We start from the raw sequence: 18,988 nt of genomic DNA, 5'->3' as shown, positions 1-18,988 counted from the left end.
GAGCGCACACGTACATCGTTTTTCCTCTCGATGACACACGACCACCGATGAAAAATAACTCGAGAGATCGTAATCGCGTCTCGGACGACCACGACGACCGTGCGAAGCGAAAAAAAAAAGAACAGGAGGAAGATCGTGTTCGATGTGCGCGCGATACGGAATCTTCCGCGAGAATTCTATCAAAAATATCATTTTACGTAAAGATAAAGCAATCGGCAGTTCAATGAGATAAAAAACGATATAGATATAATGAAAAAATATATGTAACTTTCGCGTGATGCCGTCTCTTTTCTTTTCTTTTCTCTTTTTTTTTTTCTTTTTTGCAGCTTCCTTTTTTTCGATAACTGTCTCGGTCATCCGATCCGCACTCGTCCTTCGTTCTCGCACTCTACCTTCTTTTCCTCTCTCAACGCATCCTCGCGCATTCGCACGTTGCTCGCTCGGTATTTCCTCCGGCATATATAATACGTATCTTCGATCTCCGAAGACACATCGATAAAATCGTCATTGCAGCCGAAAGGTTTCGTACGATCCGCTAACGTCGTCATCCTTCGCTGTCTTCTACTCGCGTTACTTTTTACTCGTCGTCTTGTTCAAACTTCGATAACTTTATATTTTAAACGTTTCAAGATAAATACAGGAAAAATAATGTCTGTCGCACGTTCGCGTCGCGTTTGTCTTCCGTTTCTGTTGCGAAAAGAACGCGACGCCAGAGTCGCTCGTATCGGTTTTTACGTTATGTCGTTAATACGGTTCGTATTTTGTCTCTTTGTCTCGTCGTACGTTAACGCTTTACCGACCGATAGTCCATTAATCGGCCTTTTGTCACTGACAATCTTTAACATTATTCGAGCAGTAATTTGTTATTTAGTACCAAGGTACCTTGCTCAGTTGCGTTGCTTTGTAAGCTGCCACAGTTTTATACCAGTTTGAAGAACGTACCATTCGCGATGAACGAAAAGAATGGTATCGGAGAGTCTAAACCGAAACAGAGCCAGCGCCAGGGAGAATCTGCCGCGCCTGCTGAGATGTCGGTAAAGTGTTAAATTACTTTCAAGTTCTCTCAGTTTTGAAGTAGGCCACGAGACTGATAGAAAATACGACGCGTTCTATCGCTCGTTAACCAACGACAAAGCGATGGTAGAAAATACCACGACGATTGAGTTTCGGATCTTTTAGTTGTCTTATCGAAACACAAAAGACGAGAAAATGAAAGAAGAGACGAGGTGGAATTAGGCGCACGAAAGCGGATCTCCTTACGGAATATCGGGCCATTCTTCGCGTGAGATCGGTCGTAGGGAAACCGAAAACGTGGCATCGCAGACGTATCGGGAACGTGGAGACGGTTAAACCGCGCGTTATTATTATTTCCTCAAGTTTTACCAGAATCGAGGGCATAATGACCGGTTGTAAAATTTAACAAGCACCTTATAAAGCACACTCGTCGGCCGGTGTTCCTCGCTGTACGTAAAATTACAATCGTATCGTGTATCGTGTTTCGAGATTCTGCTGTCCAACGTGCACATCCGACACTGCCGAACTTGTACCATTCGAGCTGTTGAAGATCAACCGAAAAAGGAGGATCGTTTAAGAAGCGAAAAGGAGGAGAAAATATCGAAGGAAAATTCTTAATGGCGTAGCGATTTCGTTGTTGTTGCTGCTACTGCTGCTGCTGCTGACATCGCGGTTATCCGCGACAAAGCGTCGCGCGTTCACGGCCGTCCACCATCTGCCTCGGTTTCATCGATCGCGATAAACTGTCGAAAAGAATGACAAGGCTGGCCAGAACAGTTGGCGAAAAGATGGCGAATAAGCAAGGTTGCCGCGATGAGCGCCATCGTTTCTTTTCCTTCGAAATGACTTCATCCACGGACCATTCCAAGGATTTCGTTCGTGCAAGGAAACAAAAAGCAGGTAGCAGTCGCGTCATGGAATGCGCGGGAAGGTCGAAATAATAGCCGGTACCGCGGCAGTCTGAGTAAAGCGGAGCTGATTACGAGGATAGCTCGATGAACTCGCGACCGCGCGATCCGACGATGAGAGATCCGCGCTGCCGCTGACTAATAACGCGATTCTGTATCGCGTTAAATTCCAGCCGGTTATTTCTGCCGGTTTACGGGCCTCCTTCCGGGGGATATCGCGATAGCTCGGCGATTAATTGCGCCTCGTTCCACGCCGCTCTCCGGCTCCAAGTAAATAAACCCGATCTTGACCTTTCGACGAGCCTGGAATTTCTTTGTGACTCTCCGCACAGCCCCGCTAAATAAACCAAAGCGAAACAAACGGACGCACATTCCTTCTTTTTAAATATACCTCCAGATGGATCGGACCTTGCTTGGGTGTTCTCCTCGGGGTTAGCTTCGCAAATTATACAGCTTGTATCGGCGATCACGCTCCAGGCTCTTGACAAGAGTCACGCCAGCTATTCGCCGGACAAACTGATCCACTCTGTTTCCTCTCTAAGTACGATATTCATTCTCGATATGCTACGACGCGTATATTTATCAGCGTCGCCAACGATAATCGGCCCAGAAATTGTTTCGGCGACGTGACAACTGGCATCGAGCTACGCAAGATATATGGATTGGCAACTAGGTGTTTGCGTATTTTAAATAAGAAGGAAAATTTTTGCTTAGAAATGTAACTTTATTCAATTAGGCATTGACCTTTGCCATCTTTCGAGCATCGTGAAACTTCTGATTTTTTCCAGAAAACTGAATGAAACGCGATTTTACATCGTCAGCGTCGTTAAAAATTTTACCATTTAAGGACTTCTGCGTGGAAGAAAATAAATGGTAATTCGAAGGCGCAAGGCTTCAGCGCTACATCCCAACTTAATTGTATTGGAATATTTCGCGCATAGGCACAAAACCCTTACACAGACAGCCACACAGGCATTTGAACAAGACACTTACATACGTCATACTCGTTACTGTATAGAGAGTGGAGTTCAAAGTATTTAAGGGATCATGGGTTACTGCCTAAGTCTAGTCTGAGAGTAACTGGCCAACGATCAAAAATTCTTGTATACGTTGTTAATTATATCACTCGCTTATATACATCTGGTTCTGTAGTTTTGTTTAATAAACATCACTGAATATCATTTCAACACAAACATTGTGTCTTCCACAGATTATTAATCTCGACTTCGAGATTAAATTCTAACAAATTGCAATAATTTTTGGCTAGTGACCAAAGACGTGTATGGCTTTGCATGATAATGCTGAAAAGAACGCCCTTACGATTTCCCAATTCTCGTCGCTTTTCTTCAACTGCGTCACTCAGTTTGAATTAATCGTTTGGTTTCTTGGTAAAAGCTCAAAGTACAAAATTCCTTCATAATTCCACCGAACTGACAGCATAATCTTTTTCGGTGAATCTCAGCTTTTGGTGTCGTCTGGGCTGGTTCATCTCGCATCAGCTACGATCTTCTCCGATTAACTTTGTTACGAACTATCCAATTTTCGTCATCGGTAATCAGTCGTTTCAGAAACGGACCAATCGCGTTGCATTTCAAAAGCGAATCGCAGATGCTAATACGTTGCGTCAAATGAATGTCCTCAAGCCGATGACCCATAAATCGAGTTTCTTCGCATAGCCAAGCTGTTTTAATTTTTTGTTCAATGCATGTATACGATACATCGAGCTTCTCTGCAATCTCACGCGTTGTGCTACGACGATCTGAATCGATCGCCTTCATACGGGTCTCGTCGTCATCATTTGGCAAAGCAATTCTCACGCTGCCTTTCTTTCGACGCTTCATTCCCATATAACTTCTTGTGTGCTTGCGATGCGTCCTTGCCTTTTCGCAAATAATACTAGTTTGTCCGAAAAGTGTCTTTCTTTTACAGACGCAGGTTGGACCTATTGTTTCCAGGGTCGTGGATGTTAGAGTTGTAAGAGGTAGACCAGGTCGTTTTGCATGGTTCTTGGACTCTAGCTACCGTAGTTTCTCGATGTTGGGCTGATCTTTCCGGTCATCTGTCCTCGAGGTTACTCGTATCGCGTCGGATGACACTTGGTTGCATTGCTCGTCCCAGAGGCCATTTCAGTTGTTCGCTAAACTTTTGATTAATACGGGTTACAGTGCAGTAGTTTAGATGTCTTCGTTTATTCATAGGGTTATGCTCCGTAAATAATCTGTTTCTCCAGTTTCGTGTTGGATGATCGAAATATCGTGTTTACAGTACCTATGTTTGATACTATTAGGTTGTCTTTCTTTTACAGACGCGTCTTTTACAACGACACTTACAACTTTATACAAACATGAAACCCAACCTATCGAACGTTGTGATCTTTACGTTGATGGAACAAAATGGAACAAAAAATGTTGTGCATCCACTGTTTCCTCATGAAACGAGAGAAACTAACGACCTAATACGATAAAATACGTCTGAAATGCGCGTGTTGTTCTTCCATTTTTAAATTGGGACGAAAACGAAACTAAATATCTAATCGATACAATTTTTTACTAAAGCGTGGTATCGTTGACGAGAGGCCTGGGGGGTGTCGTACGGATTGTAAACAAGCGGTTGCTGAGCATGTGCGTGGTGGAACTGAGACAAGAAATATGAGACTAAGACAAAAGACGAGGGGTTGCTAGGGGACGATAAACGAATTCACAGCAGTACGAGTCGAGAAGTCGGAGAGTGCGGATCGCGTTGTCGAGATAGTGTTGTTAGCGTTGGTAATAGAAAGTAGAATTTACGTTGACGAGAATTGTTGATTAATTATCTAGTTGTTTTAATTAATATACGTTTGTTGCAATTAGTTCATGTTCAATAACCATTGTTTTCTGTTTAACACGTTCGTCGCCACGTCGCACATATCTATACGACGGGTATATTTCCGTGGTGGCTCCGTCACCAAAGTATGGTGACGCTCTTCTTGTTCGAGTTAATTAATTAAATATTATATATAGGATATACAACATAAAAATGTTAAAAACACGTTATACCATACTTTTTATTAATTTATATTCTGGATAATATATTACATTATCCTATATCGTATGGTATTCGTTAAAACATTCCAAACACATTTGGGGTGATTTTGGGCACTTCGAAAAATAGTTAGACTCCGTTATCGCTACTCTCCTCGCTTTCAAATATATTTCCACGCTGTTTACTAAACATTTTGAGGAGGAAAAAATCACCGATGTACGTCTCACAAGTACGCTTCTCGACTAAACGAAAGATCCGAGATATCTGCCATGAGATCCCTCGGAATACTCTAGCTTGATAGCTATCGCTTTCTTCGTTTCAGAAATAAATTTTCTTTACAATGAATCGAAGGGGATAAACAACGAATCGAAGGTGATAAACGATGAATTCCTGCTTGTCGCTCTATTTACGTTCCGCGTACCGGCGGTCGGATTTGGGCCCCGTAGGAAACTTAGCCGAATCACGCTGGCCGACGAACGTGTTAATTAACATCTGTTTAATCCATTTATCATTAACAAACTAATCATAATAGTTTACCATACTACAAAATGAAAGCTGGAACTCCAAAGGATAAGAAAACGATATATGTTAGGTGTTTTGAACACGTTGACGAAACAAAAGAATATGCTAAGATCGTCTATTGACAAAATCCGCAATCACTTTATTGCCAAACAATACAGTGGCGAACGTTTGCTTGGAAAAGCTTGGAAATTCCATATCTCGTCAACCTCGATTTCCCTAAAATCTACGGAAGCTTTTACTACTTCTTACATTTCCGTAACGCGATTTATCTAAAACGTGCCTCGGCTGTGCGATAAATCAAGTACCGCTGCTTGCTATGTGCATTAATTAATCGGCCGACCGAACATAGTAAAACGATCCTCCGATATAAATATCAAACTACGACCGTAATCGCGTTCACGTTCTACGTAAAAGTGATGTTTTAGAAAGTCAAGGAACGAGCGGCTGATAAAACTGGACGTCGGAAATGCGGACGTCGGGTCGGTAGTTTGTAGCAAATCGGAGCATCGAAAATTCATTCGCTACAGATAGTAAGTTACGAGGATCGAGATACCGTTAGAGAAAAGATCGTTATCCTGCCGCTAAATCTAAAGATCTCGTCGTTCGCGATCGCCACGAACAACGATTCCGCTTTTATTCCTCGTAAACGATAGCTTTTAAGAAACCGTAAAATATGCATCTCGCGTTATCGATGAAATTCAGAAGAGGCCAAAGAGGAAGACGATAATTTGGTTAAATGTGGAACATCGGTAGCGTTCCTTTCAACGAGGTAACAAAGATCGAGATAAGGACGCGAACGGATCGTTATCTTCGTATTAAATCCAGAGATCTGGTCCTTCGGGGTCGCGAGCAACGACGCAATTTTAGTCGCGTGTAAGAGCCAACTTTTAAGAAGTCGAGCAATATATATATATATCTCGCGTTTGCGAATGAAATCGACGCAAAGAAGTGGAGATAATTTGCACGAAATTGGAACTCGCGAGGTATTCTCTGGCAGCGAGTTTGCGAGGATCGAGATAACACCGTGGAAAGATCATTATCGTGCCGCTCAATCCGAAGAGCTCATCTGCAGCGGTTGCAGCAACTAGCCGAGCGCGACTTTGCTTCGCGTTCTGCTCCTTCGATATATCTGCCTTATTATCGCAAAGCGACGTTGCAAAGATAATTTTCCAATTAATTGCCGACCGCTCCCTCCGAAATACGAAGAGTTTTCCCCGCAAGAACGAGTCGTCTTAACCTTCACTGTTCCGTGGAAAATTTTACACAAATTATCCGTTAAACATCCTTCGCATTTCGCTTCAAACGTTTTAATAAATATCTCGATTGTAAGATGCGTCTTCTTCTTACCGTACAGCCAAATTATCCACGTGGCAACGTGCGTCTCAATGATTGTCTAAGAAAAATGTCCAACGTTGCTTGTATACGGACTAGTTGTAAAAAGAAAATTTTGTTGCAAAAAGCACGACCGCTTTGTGTTCCAAAAACTAATAAATAAAAAAAACAAAATGCGGTCGTTACGCGCGATGAATCGCAATTTCCCGAACGACGGCTTGTTTTTGCGGTGACGCGCGAATTGCTACATTTGCACGGCTCGCTAATGGCCTTTTCCAGAGGCGGTAACATACGCCGGTCATTATTGTCATTCCGTTCACGATTATGAAAATATCCGATCCTTAGGCACTCATTGTGCCTATCGCGCTTGATGACATAATAGCACTCTCGCTGTCCCGATCGAACGCTCGCTACCAATAATAAGAAATGTCTTTATTCGTTGCAAACGTGCAGTAACATTGCCTTTCGATAATCGATCTTTACCAGATTCGACGAAATTTAACGATCGGAATGCTTGAAACCGGTTGCTAGAGTAAACGACCGGCAATTTGTTTGAAATTTGACTAATCTAGTAGTTACGATACGCGCAGTTGTACGTATGTTAGGTAGTTAAACTTCGTTTCGACATATCCCAGTTACTTTGAGTTATAAATCGAACAGAGTTGTCCGTCTTGTGTGGTCCACGAAATTCGTACAATTATTCTTGAAAATATATCGTCCCTTTTATCCCAAAGCTACGAACATATTTACATTCTTATGTTTTCCGGTAAAGTAGTAGATCGACAATGGACGTTTCCTATTCTTCTTCTTACCGTGCAAATTAAAACGACGAACATGGTAAAACAAACGTATATAATATAACAACGACGATCATACTAACGAGAAACTTGATTCGTCATCTCCGCGATCGTTCGATTATTTTACGTACTATCGGAAATTTCTCCGATTCGTGAAATCGTACATTCGCGATATTACCTACCTAAACATTGTATTAGAAATCTGTATGTTCAACGTATATACGTATGTTACGTGCAAATTTAATTCTGTGGAAATGCGTAAACGTAGATAGATCGTTGGTTACGAAAGTACGTGAATACAGGCAAATTACAAAATGTCGAATTCGACTCCGATCGCACAGGGTTGATAAACTTTGGAATTTTTCCAGTATGCATACATGGCGGAAGTTAACACCGGTAGCAATTTGAACGCGGTCGAGAAAAATGCGATGATGTCAGCGTATTAACGCACCTGGAAAAGGATGCGCAACGATATCAAGAAACGACTCACCATCGGATAGGAATCCATAACGGGCCTGGTTCTGGAAACGCTTTTCTCACTTTGTCAATCTATCGACCCTTTGTCGTTTCTCCTCTAAAACAAAACTGTAGAACTTGTGGTCCTCGCGTAGCTAATCGGCGCGTATTTCGTATAACAGCGGAAACTTCACGTCGTAGACAGCCACGCGGCACGTGCATGCACTAACGTAAAGGTTAGTTCGACAATTGGCACATATATCACACTTTCGGTGTTCCAAGCGTTTGTCTTCCTTCGTCGCTCGTCGTTTAACCCCCGATGACGTATGGCACGATTACGCGGGCGCAGCAAGAGATTCGCGTGGAAACGTTGCACAAAGTTCGAAGCGTGACGAGGCACGGTGAGAATCTGTCACGAACGACGTTCGAAACCGCGTGTCGGTCGATGGATAACGACGTGCGCGCGCGTCGACGATCGTATTCAAGTGTCACGCGGGCAACGAGTTCATCGAGTCACTCAGTCGGACTCGCGGAAAATGTTCGCGGGCTTACCGGTGACGTCGGAAACGTCAGTCGAGAGCGCGGTGAGACGACGCCGGTGTCGGTGACGGGTCGCGGTAGCGCGCGTATTTTCGAAAACCCGAACACGCCACCGCGCCGTCGCGATTCGCGATAACGGAGAAACGAGAGAGGACGAACCTCGAACGACGCACTAGGGAGACAAGCGAGACAGCCAGCCCGTGCGCGCGTTCCAACCGATGCATCGCGGCAGTGCGATTCGAGCCGACTATTCGTCCGCGTTCGTTCGGCCTCGGCCAATCTCGGCCCCCTTCGGCGCGGCCGAGCCGCTGCGCGGGCGGCTCCGCCGAACGAGAACCGCTCGCGCTCGTCGCCTCGCCTCGGACATTTCCAACGCTCATTCGGATCTTTCTGTCAATGAATCGAGTCAACGTGACTACCAAGTACACCGGTTTCGCCAACATAACCCGGGAAAAGAAATCGTTGCTTTCATATTACGGATATACTCTGTACGAATAACGAATATCGAGCAGTTACGTTCTATTTGTTCGTTTGTTTTTCCACTAAGGATTATGCCAAGTAAACGAAACACGTAGAATCCTGTCAAAATACAAACTCTTTGCTTTGCCAAAATAGATTCGATCGCGAGTTGCGATAGCGTTGTAGCCATTCCAGAAATTTACTTTCTCGTATTTCAAATATAAAAAATGAACATTTCTCTTTCGTTTCGGGTTCGGTTCGACCGAAACCGGTCTACCGTTGACTCGTAATTTACGCGATACGAGTGGATAAGGCGAGCGCATAATTTTATCGCAGGGACGTGTTTATGATTTGTGAACGACACGAACGATGCGATTGGATGAGAAAATTTTCGGGAGTCGCGCGGCTGTTGCTATATCAATGCGGCGTAAATACTTCGCGTTAAATAGCGGCGAATATTAACGAGTAGATGTAATAAATTGTTGCAGAAAATATGTTAAACAAATCATCTTAGTGTTTCTATTCGAATCGAAGCGTGGTCTGCCAAGTGGATGAGGTAACGAGATTCGTATATTTGTAAAATTTTGCAACGCACGAACGCGTCAAGTGCTATTTGCCTTGCAAAATAGAAACCGATCCGTCATGGTTGAGAAATGTGAGATATCGTTTATCGTGCATCGATATCGACGCTAACTCGCTTTTATAAAAATCTCTACAACTATACAAACAACGAGTTCAGAGTTTCACGAACGAGATGTAGTTTATGCGGAGGTTTCCATATGCGATAAGCGTGCCACAACATATGCGGAAGCAAAACGCGTTACCGTGTCACAGTTCTTTCAACAACGGCTAAATCAGTTGATAAACGATAAGGGTTCAAGCATCTGCGAGTACTTTTACTCGACATTATGTACGTAACGCGATATCCGCGTTGGGCAAGTAGGAAAACTACAATATATGCCACTCTATTGTACGAACAGCCTAACGCGCCGTCGTTTCTTTGCTCGAAACGAGAGAGACGTTTCGATAGAAATAAGACGAACGATATCGTCGTCAGAATATCGAGTAACTTCTTATCCGAGAGGACGATACTTTTTATTAAACGCTTCGATCATACGACTTTGATATGCCATGATACTTTGGTTATAACAGATCTTTAAAATAACGACACGCGTAGTACAGTTACGAAAGTAATTAAAACATGAGATGAGAAAACGATGAAAACATCGTTAAAAATATCCGTCAAAGATCATAGAAAAATTTAATGAAATTTAATCGACGATTCCACCAATATTTCATCCTACAGATTATGTTGTCCTAGAAGAATACGAATATAAATTTCCAATGAAAACAACTTACTACACTACAATATACTAACGCGCGTGATTGAGTGCAAAGGTAATATGTAACCTGAATCGCGCTCGTTCCAATCGTTAAACGGCATCTGGCACTTTACTCTAGTTTTGCATATCCGCTACAATTGCGCGTAGAGAATGATCAACCTATCTACGTGATTTACATTCCCTGGCTTTTGACCAAGTTTCCTCGCTATGATATTGTACTTGAATGATCCGTATATTAGATTTCATCTGTCCATTGGAAGACGCAACAACGACGATCGAAAAACAAGAAATACATTGCAATTATCGATGCAATGTACTTTAAACGATCGATTAAAATCGTACGATCTCTGTTACAACATCGTGTTGTTACAAGTATAACGATTAGACGGTATGTGTGTGAAATAAATTAAAGTATCAGCTTCGAATAAACGCTAAGGAAGTTAATATCGGTGTTTGCTCGAGTAGATAATGGTACGGAGAATAGGGATAAAAATTGCAAAATGTTAAACGTGCTGTTCTCGATGTTGAAGGCGAAAATTGGAATTATTACTTCCCGCGATGGCGACATAACGTAGCAACTTGTAACAATGTCCTGACTAACGTGCGATCGATTCCTTTTCCAATGGTAAAACCGTGATTCAGGTAAAACCAGTTTCCTCCTATACTCTCGACGAATTCTAAATTCCGTGATCGTAGGACCACCGAGAGGTGGTCATTTCCGGGCGTATTACTTCTCGATTCCACGTTCTGTGTATTCAGGTACACGTATGCGTGTATCCGTACGTAATTACGTAAACCAGATGATACGAGCAGCGGTCACGGTTCACGATTGCAGTTACTTACACTGAAATGACTGAGGTAAGATGGAGTAAGTGCAGACTGTAATTCCGTCTGAAGTAAATGCGCCCACGCTGTCGCGCCAAAGAAGGTCAGAACCGAAGCACGGATTTGTCGTATTCGTTCATAGAACATTCAAACCAGCTTAATATACGAGCCGGCCACGGTTTACGTTCCCCTGTAAAACTTGTTCGTTAATGCTCTGAAAATGGTGCAATATTTTTGCTTAATAACGCAGTCACGGGACACTATGGTTCTCATAACTTCGACGCGGCTATTCGCTCGTAATGACCACTTTCTCGCCCTTCCTTCGCGCATAACCTTTTCGACCAACATAGATATCTTGTCCGTGGAAACATTTAACGTGATTCCTACACGACGCAAATTAACCAGGATAACGTACGATGTTGCGTGTTTTAAGGTGAACGTATCGAATTGCAACAAAACCAACATCTGCTTGGCGGTGTAACGTAAATTCGAAAATTCGCAAGACGCATTGACGATCCGCCGTACGTAAACGAGCTTTGCAGAATTTTACAATGTCCTTACCAAGCACGCCTTAATAAGCGGACGAAAAGGTAACAAAGGTCCTCGCGAAAAAACCCTCCCACCTCGTTCCTCCGTCGCAAATTACGATCCATCGTCGATGAATACGGTTTCCTTTTTTTTCTTTTCTTTTTCTTTTTTTTTTTTTTTTCTTTTTTTGTCAACGGCAAAGATATTCCACTGTAGGGAGCGCAATCTGTGGTGTCAATTAACGTACAAAACGGCAAGAAATATTTCCGTACACGGACGACCAGTTGCATGTATTTTTATAAAACACGAACGAAGGATCACGCGGAGCAAGCATATTCTCGCTCTTTTACGCCGGTAATATAGTTCTTGTTATTAAACCGTTACACAACCCGGCTCGTTCCTCTATACAAGATGTTAGAGAGGATGTTAGACGTCCTAATGTAGGGTAGTTTATCTCTCCATAGAAGGTATAGCCGTATTAGGAATACCCTATTCGCGGACTATAATATTTCGTACGCAATTACGATTCAGACGTCAGCGACAAAGCTGAAACGCTGCAACAGTATCACTCGGTATGATTGTAAGATACGCTTATACCGTATTTAGCAGGCGGATGCTTTAACGCGAACATATTGCACTTTCGATATACACGCGTATACGTCTGTATCTGGCACTAACAGTCAACGTTATGAAATGGATTTATAATCGCGCTTCACGCGTTTCTCGCTGTTACGCAATCGAGCTACGTTAGCTAATAAACTCTATGAAAATCAAGGTGTGTTTCGATCCTTCCAGCTAACTCGTCGACCAGACGGTTTTTTAAATATTTCGTTTCATGGGGAAACGGTGGAAAGTTCACGGGGACACGTTGCGCGTTCCTTGCGTCGCAAGTTGAAGGAACGACGATTCAAAGAGCAGAAACACGTACTTTGAGACAAATACGATGCTAAATATTAACGACGATGTTAATGGAAATTCTTCGATGTAAATATCATAATATTATAATATTCGATCGCGTTATAATAATATTTACCGCGATACATAATTTTCAAACATTACGTAGTTTAATTAAAAAGAAACGTCTCTACCAAATAGCCAGGATAAATTTGGATCGAACTTTTCTATTCGAAGCCTTAAATCGCTGTGCCAATGAAATATTTAAATTAATCAACTTTTTCTAACAAAACAGGGACTCCCCTTCATACTCGGGCATCGCATAAATAACTTTAATCTCATAAATCTGCGCGAAGCTTTACACACGGATACGATACGAACAGCGTATATACGAGAAGAGAAGCAGTCGCACGGATGGAGGTCGTTTAAACCGAGTCGTAAGTGTTTGAACGAGCAGAAACCGGACGATAGTGTTAGTGTACGCGTAGAAACATGTACGCATAACCATGGAGACCGCGTGGGACCTGTTAGCCCCGCCCTGTACCGACCAGATGTCATTACTCATTACGCGCTACGTCGTTGCGGGTTCCTCCTTCTTGATTAAAGGGCCAGAGAAAATCGTTCGATCGGACATCACCCCGTCTTTTTGCTTCTGTTCTTGCTGGCCGTTTCGCCTTGCTTCACAGGTGCGTGCTACGAATCAGCAGCGATGCCGAACTTATTGTTCGGAATTTTAATTAGTTCCCATATCTTGTCGTTGGAGAGAAATCTTTGGCATCGGTTCTTCTCTACCAAAATTTCTTGGAATCGTAATTCAGAACCACACCCCCAATTTTTACCGGGCAGAGGTAAGCCTCGAAGATTAATCGAACTTATCCGAAGTTGTTACGGACTGAACGATTAATCGAGACGTTTGATATCTCGCGAGTCGATGCGATCGAGTTTTTCGTGCGCGAACGATACGATATCTAGCGGTAGAATCTATAAAAACGTTGATGCAGTTCGCGCATGCTGATCCGACGCGTAGTTCATGCAATGAAATAATATCGCAGAAAGCGATCGTTCGCGTCATTCCCCGTGGAGACATACGCGACTCTAGACGGAACGCGGTTACGTACACCTGCCAACGTAACGACCAGCAGGATTATTCACGTAATGTACCCAGCGGAGATACACGAGTCACACCTGTTGCTTGGTTCGATACACCGGGTGCTCTCTCGGTGTTCGTTCACCCGTGGCGTGCCAACGTTTCCCCTCTGACTCATTCATCCGCAAAAAACCTCCGAATTATCCACAACATTTTGATCGGACAAACTCGCTGGTGACCAAATTCACGAAACTTCATCCTTATGCCCGTCTAACGTAGTCGAAGTAAATACCCATATGCGAATATTCGAGCATAACGGCTTGAAAGATTCCATTCTTTCTAATTTACACTACTATGTGATCTTAGCTGAATCTTATGCATTACGTCGTATTCCCTTCCAATTTTATTGGGATAAATCGGAATTGAAGATAAAGCAGTACCGATAATCAAATAGATCGGATGATATAAGTTCGATAACTATTCCCACCACGTGCTCTCGTTACGGTAATTCCGATAATAGGAATTGACATTCGCTCGTTCTGTATCCGAGATGCATGCAAATTATTCGGAACATAAATGAACAATTTACTATGTTACACGATAAAAACTTAGCTATGAGTTGGTACATTTAAATCTGAACGTTAATTTGCTCGTACAAACGATGCGTAAATTTTCTCTAATTACAAACGATTAGATTTTATTTTTTTAATTCGGATTCGTAAAAATATGGATCTGCTTAATTCTTTCTTTTTATTTATTTTTTTTTCTTTTTTATTATATTACGCTTCGCTTCTTCTTTAAAAATAGATGAAAGAAGGAATCGCGTTTCAAGCATAAGCTGCAATAGGAGATAACGATATGCAAAGCGGAGAGCAAAATGCCGTTTGTTTCTAAAACAATCCCATGGTTCGCTATCGTTTCACGTCGAATAGTCGCATCTACGGTGTACATAAATGACACTTGCGCGCACACAACGCAACGCAACGCAATGCAACGCATAGAAGCACGTTCGTGGAACACTGTAATACTGGTTCAGTACATTATACGTACATAGTAGGAGCCACGACCTGGGAGGCCTTTCAGATAATGCAGAAAGAAGAACAAAATGACGATCGAGGCTAAAGGAAGCCTGTCGAGCATATCTTATACAGATATGCATTATGCGTTGTTCGCATTAAACTTCTTGCAATATCTCGTATATGTGTGTGTTCGCTATTTCCATTGCTAACCTATTTAGCAATATCATGTAGCGATGCAATTTTCCTCTCTTGTTTTATACGATTTCAAATTTTCATGATTTATGACATAGCAGTTGCAGTAAGGAAACGTAATATGAACGAGAATCGCACGAATTTTCTAATAAAAATAAATAGAATTGCAATATGAAGTAGCTCTGTATAGGTTAGGAACGGCTTTCAATTTATTCGAGGAATACCTTGGAAATCACTATGTACGATAGATTTATTACGCTATTCGTACCACTATAGTACTATATGTTCTTTTTGGCAATTCGAGAATGTATAGATCTTATAAATCTCTCTGTCCTCGAATCTCGTCGCAACACCCACGATCGACGTGACGATAAGTCACGCGTCTGTTAATTCCTTGAAATAGTTAGTCGTGTAAATCATCCACCGAATTTATCCATACGTTATATAAGACTAATCGGTCAGTTTAGAAAATGGACGACACGCAAATTTCGAGTTTGTAATTCTGTCGGTGACGAACTAGATGCGTAACCACTATCGTTATTATACCACCGTTGCCTATACTATTATTCTCTGCTACGGTGGTACTTAGTTCCGAAGAAAATGTAACTATATCGATGCTTTGTCCCATGGTTATTCATAACCTCGTTAACCAACATTTGACAATAGAGAAGACGGTGTTTCTATAATATAGCCTAAAACAGCAATTGCAATTGATTTACCTTCAAGATTCGCATTGCAATCGAACATTGAACCATCCACGATTAATATCCTACATTTTGCACCTTCTTTTGGAAAACGTTTCGAATTATCTCTTGTCAAAGATTTCGAATGAACGATCGATGTCGCAGAGTTAGTTCCGGTATTAAAAATAACTTTCTACCTATTTAAGAACAGTATTGCGGCCGATCCAACCAAACGATCGCTAAATTGTTCTGACGTTTTCCTGTCTCTATGAATATGTACTTGGTATTTCGTGGAGGGACTTAAGGATAGCGATTTGCGTGGGATTGGAATGTTTGGGCGCGATCACGTTTTGCTGAAAACATACATATGTCTACGAATGTATATATGTACGTACTATCTATTGCAGGCCGTCGACCTCTCTAGGAAATATTTAAACGTTGCTCGTATTTGCCACGACATTAATACCTAAATAATCGATCTATCGTACGTTACGTTCGAAATTCCCTCGCATCTAGACCGGTTTCACTCAATGTACATAGTGTGTGCATACACACTAGTAAATATCTACGAGCACACGATTGTTTTCGTAGATTAATTTACATCTAAAATTGCAAATTTATCGCGAAAGAACTTAATTATCAACTAATCTTACTAAAGATCGTAACGCAACTGCTAGTAATTGTTACATGACTAAACGATTAGGAATAGAAAATGAGCGGAGTGCTTGAATCAACCTTAGAATTATCTTACGAGCCCGTTAGATTTGCAAATCGAATCGCTTCAAGCGGCAAAAAAGAAAATAAATTTGCTATAAAGCTGTAGTCGCGGTTGTCGAACGTTACGTTTATTTAATTTCTTATCGTTTCTATAAAAATCACGGAATGTGCCGTATATCCTTAGATATATTAGATAGACAAAGTTTCGTTATAAACAATGAAAAGAGGACAAACGTTATTTCCGATAAAGGATGATACGAGTGAAATCACTTACGCATAAATCGTAAGTGAAACGCAATTACTCTCTGTTCCAGGAAACTTTGATCCTCGAAGAGCGTAAAAGCATCACGACTGAGAACGCGGCGAGTCGTGATGCCGGCTTACTCTTTCACCTGTTATCAAGGAGACTTCATTCACCGCGATACGATGGCGCAACCTGAATGGTGCTGCCATTAAGTGGTTGCCTCGCTCAAGTAACCTCGCTTCCTTCAAATTGAATCCGCATTAATCCTAAGAGAATGCAATACATATTACTCATAACCCATCGGATACCTCGGTTCGATAATATATTTTAAGTTGGTTTTTGACTTAGATTCAAACTTATTTCCCAGCAAATATAATAGAGACTTCAAATTTTTGAAATAATTATTAACCTAGAATCATATACCAGGTCGTCATATTTGGAATAATGTGACAATGTCAGGTAAAAGCGTAAAAAGTTGAATCTTCGACACGTCGTTTGAAGACGACATGACAATACCTGCGACTTCAAAAATATTACAAGCGCTTCGAAGAACGTGCGACGATGCACGCGCCATTCATTCTTTTTCTATACGTGCTATTTTATTTTTCGAACGAGAACGATCGTCGGCCCAATATTTCCCTTCGCGAGGCGACAACTTCACCTCGACTGTCTCTCGTACGATAGACGTTAAGATCTGGCAGACAGTTCGACAAGTGCTCGCGTGCACGTGTGCATGTATGCACGTATCATGGACACACACACACACACACACACAATGAAAGAACGAGAGAAAGAGAGTGCAGGGACCGTTTCACGAATCCGGCCGTACGAGTCCGTTGCAGCAAAGCCAGCCAGTTACTAGGCAGACACACTCCGGTCCAATGCAAATTTTCTCGACACCCGAGAGCACGGATCTGCTAGGCGTGTAGGCGAGAGATGTCCATCCTCTTACAGGACCAGTCTTCTACGTGTATGAGTATGAGGCGCAAACTCGTTGGTAGTGGTACCATAGGCGTCACCTAGAGTCCAACTCATGGTTCATTGGAGGAATATAAAAATAGCTTTGATTTCACTTATGGTTCCAGCTACGTATTACATATTCAGTTTGTCGCACCTGCGAATGCACTTGTTGTAATTGCTATGCGAAAATGTGAAAATGTATTTACGATGATCGGAAAGGGAAGAGTCGACATTATTTCAAAGATTATAATAGTCCGATCGAAATTAATCGATTGTTCAAAGATGTAACATCACTATGCTGTTTAAGTATTATTTCACTTTATTTATTAATAATTTACGATATATATTGACTTCCTCTTAGGGTTGTTAAAACAAACTACGAACTGTAAATCGGTTCAGTTGCTTTCTGTTTCAGCTGCGCCCAAAGATATCTGAATCGTATCATAAAACTATACAAATTTGATAAAATCAAGATGACTTTGAACAATTCATTTATTTTTATTTCGTTTTGATACGAGATAGTCGAGAATTAAGTCTTTCACAGTAATATATTATTTATTTATCATATACAAATTATTATATAAAATATACAATTCTTGATATTTATACTAGGGTGCATACGTCTGTGACACGTATGTAATTTTATAAAATCTGTTTATACTTATTTAAACGATCATCACACGTAAGCACATACATACGTATAACGTCGATCACGTAGTGACCTTATGGCCTATGGGGCAGCTAACAATAAGTCTGGAAATCCATGTACCTTGCGCATAGTGGCGCCCATGGTTGATACACAAGACCGGCACACATCGTAGTGGTTGATACACGGTGCCTATTGGGCGACTCTGTAGGTACATACGTACGACTCCGCAAGATCACGTGCAACTTTCCATATTGAGGAGTTTTATAGCTACGTCTCGGTAGTAGGATAAACAGGGGCGCCTACACGCGTTCGACTTCGACCGCTTCGAACAGAAGTGGTCAATAAGACAAACATTCGCGAACCCGGGATTGCATTCGTGAAACGTGAATACCGGGAGTACCATCGAAGAAAAGAGATGTTCTCTGCTCGCACGGTACAACGTCTTGTAGCCGTAATGCCATTGACTAAGTAAAGCTATACAAGGACAGAGAGTACAGACGTTCGTGTTTCTAGAAGAAAAGTCTTATCATTCCAAGAAGTTTAAATATAATTTCTTCTTTAAGCATTCGAATGTTTCCTATTATTATCCCGTGTTGATTACTCATTTCGTACTTGAACGTGTAACGACATAAATGTAATTCCAAACTTTCAAAAATTCCAATTTTCTTATGTAAAAAATAAAAGTAAATCAAATACAAGTAAGGATAGGTAAGGAAGGGTTTATAAAGAAATAAAACAAATTTAAATATAAAAAGTGACACTCAGTTTTATTAAGTATACTGTACTTAATTCAATACA

At 41.7% G+C, this 18,988-nt stretch overlaps 1 protein-coding gene and 1 long non-coding RNA gene across 4 annotated transcripts in view; one reads left to right on the top strand and one right to left on the bottom strand.

Annotated features, from left to right (window-relative positions):
* LOC139994202 (uncharacterized) overlaps nucleotides 1-8,226 on the bottom strand; it is a 60,475-nt gene extending 52,249 nt beyond the window's left edge. Inside the window, exon 1 of the mRNA XM_072016629.1 lies at nucleotides 8,085-8,226. The gene's annotated coding sequence lies outside the window, so the exon portion shown is untranslated. The remainder of the gene's footprint in view (nucleotides 1-8,084) is intronic.
* The window catches only part of LOC139994204 (uncharacterized), a 46,984-nt gene extending 30,002 nt beyond the window's left edge, over nucleotides 1-16,982 (top strand). For all 3 annotated transcript variants that reach the window (XR_011801583.1, XR_011801581.1, XR_011801582.1), the window contains exons 2-3: nucleotides 7,963-14,010; nucleotides 16,652-16,982. This is a non-coding gene — a long non-coding RNA (uncharacterized lncRNA). The remainder of the gene's footprint in view (nucleotides 1-7,962; nucleotides 14,011-16,651) is intronic.
* The last annotated feature ends 2,006 nt before the right edge of the window (nucleotides 16,983-18,988 follow it).

The sequence above is a fragment of the Bombus fervidus genome, chromosome 14 (assembly GCF_041682495.2).
Source record: "Bombus fervidus isolate BK054 chromosome 14, iyBomFerv1, whole genome shotgun sequence".
NCBI classification, from domain to species: Eukaryota; Metazoa; Arthropoda; class Insecta; order Hymenoptera; family Apidae; genus Bombus; species Bombus fervidus.
Note: the sequence above shows the minus strand (reverse complement) of the source record. Positions and strands in the feature narration are given on the sequence as shown.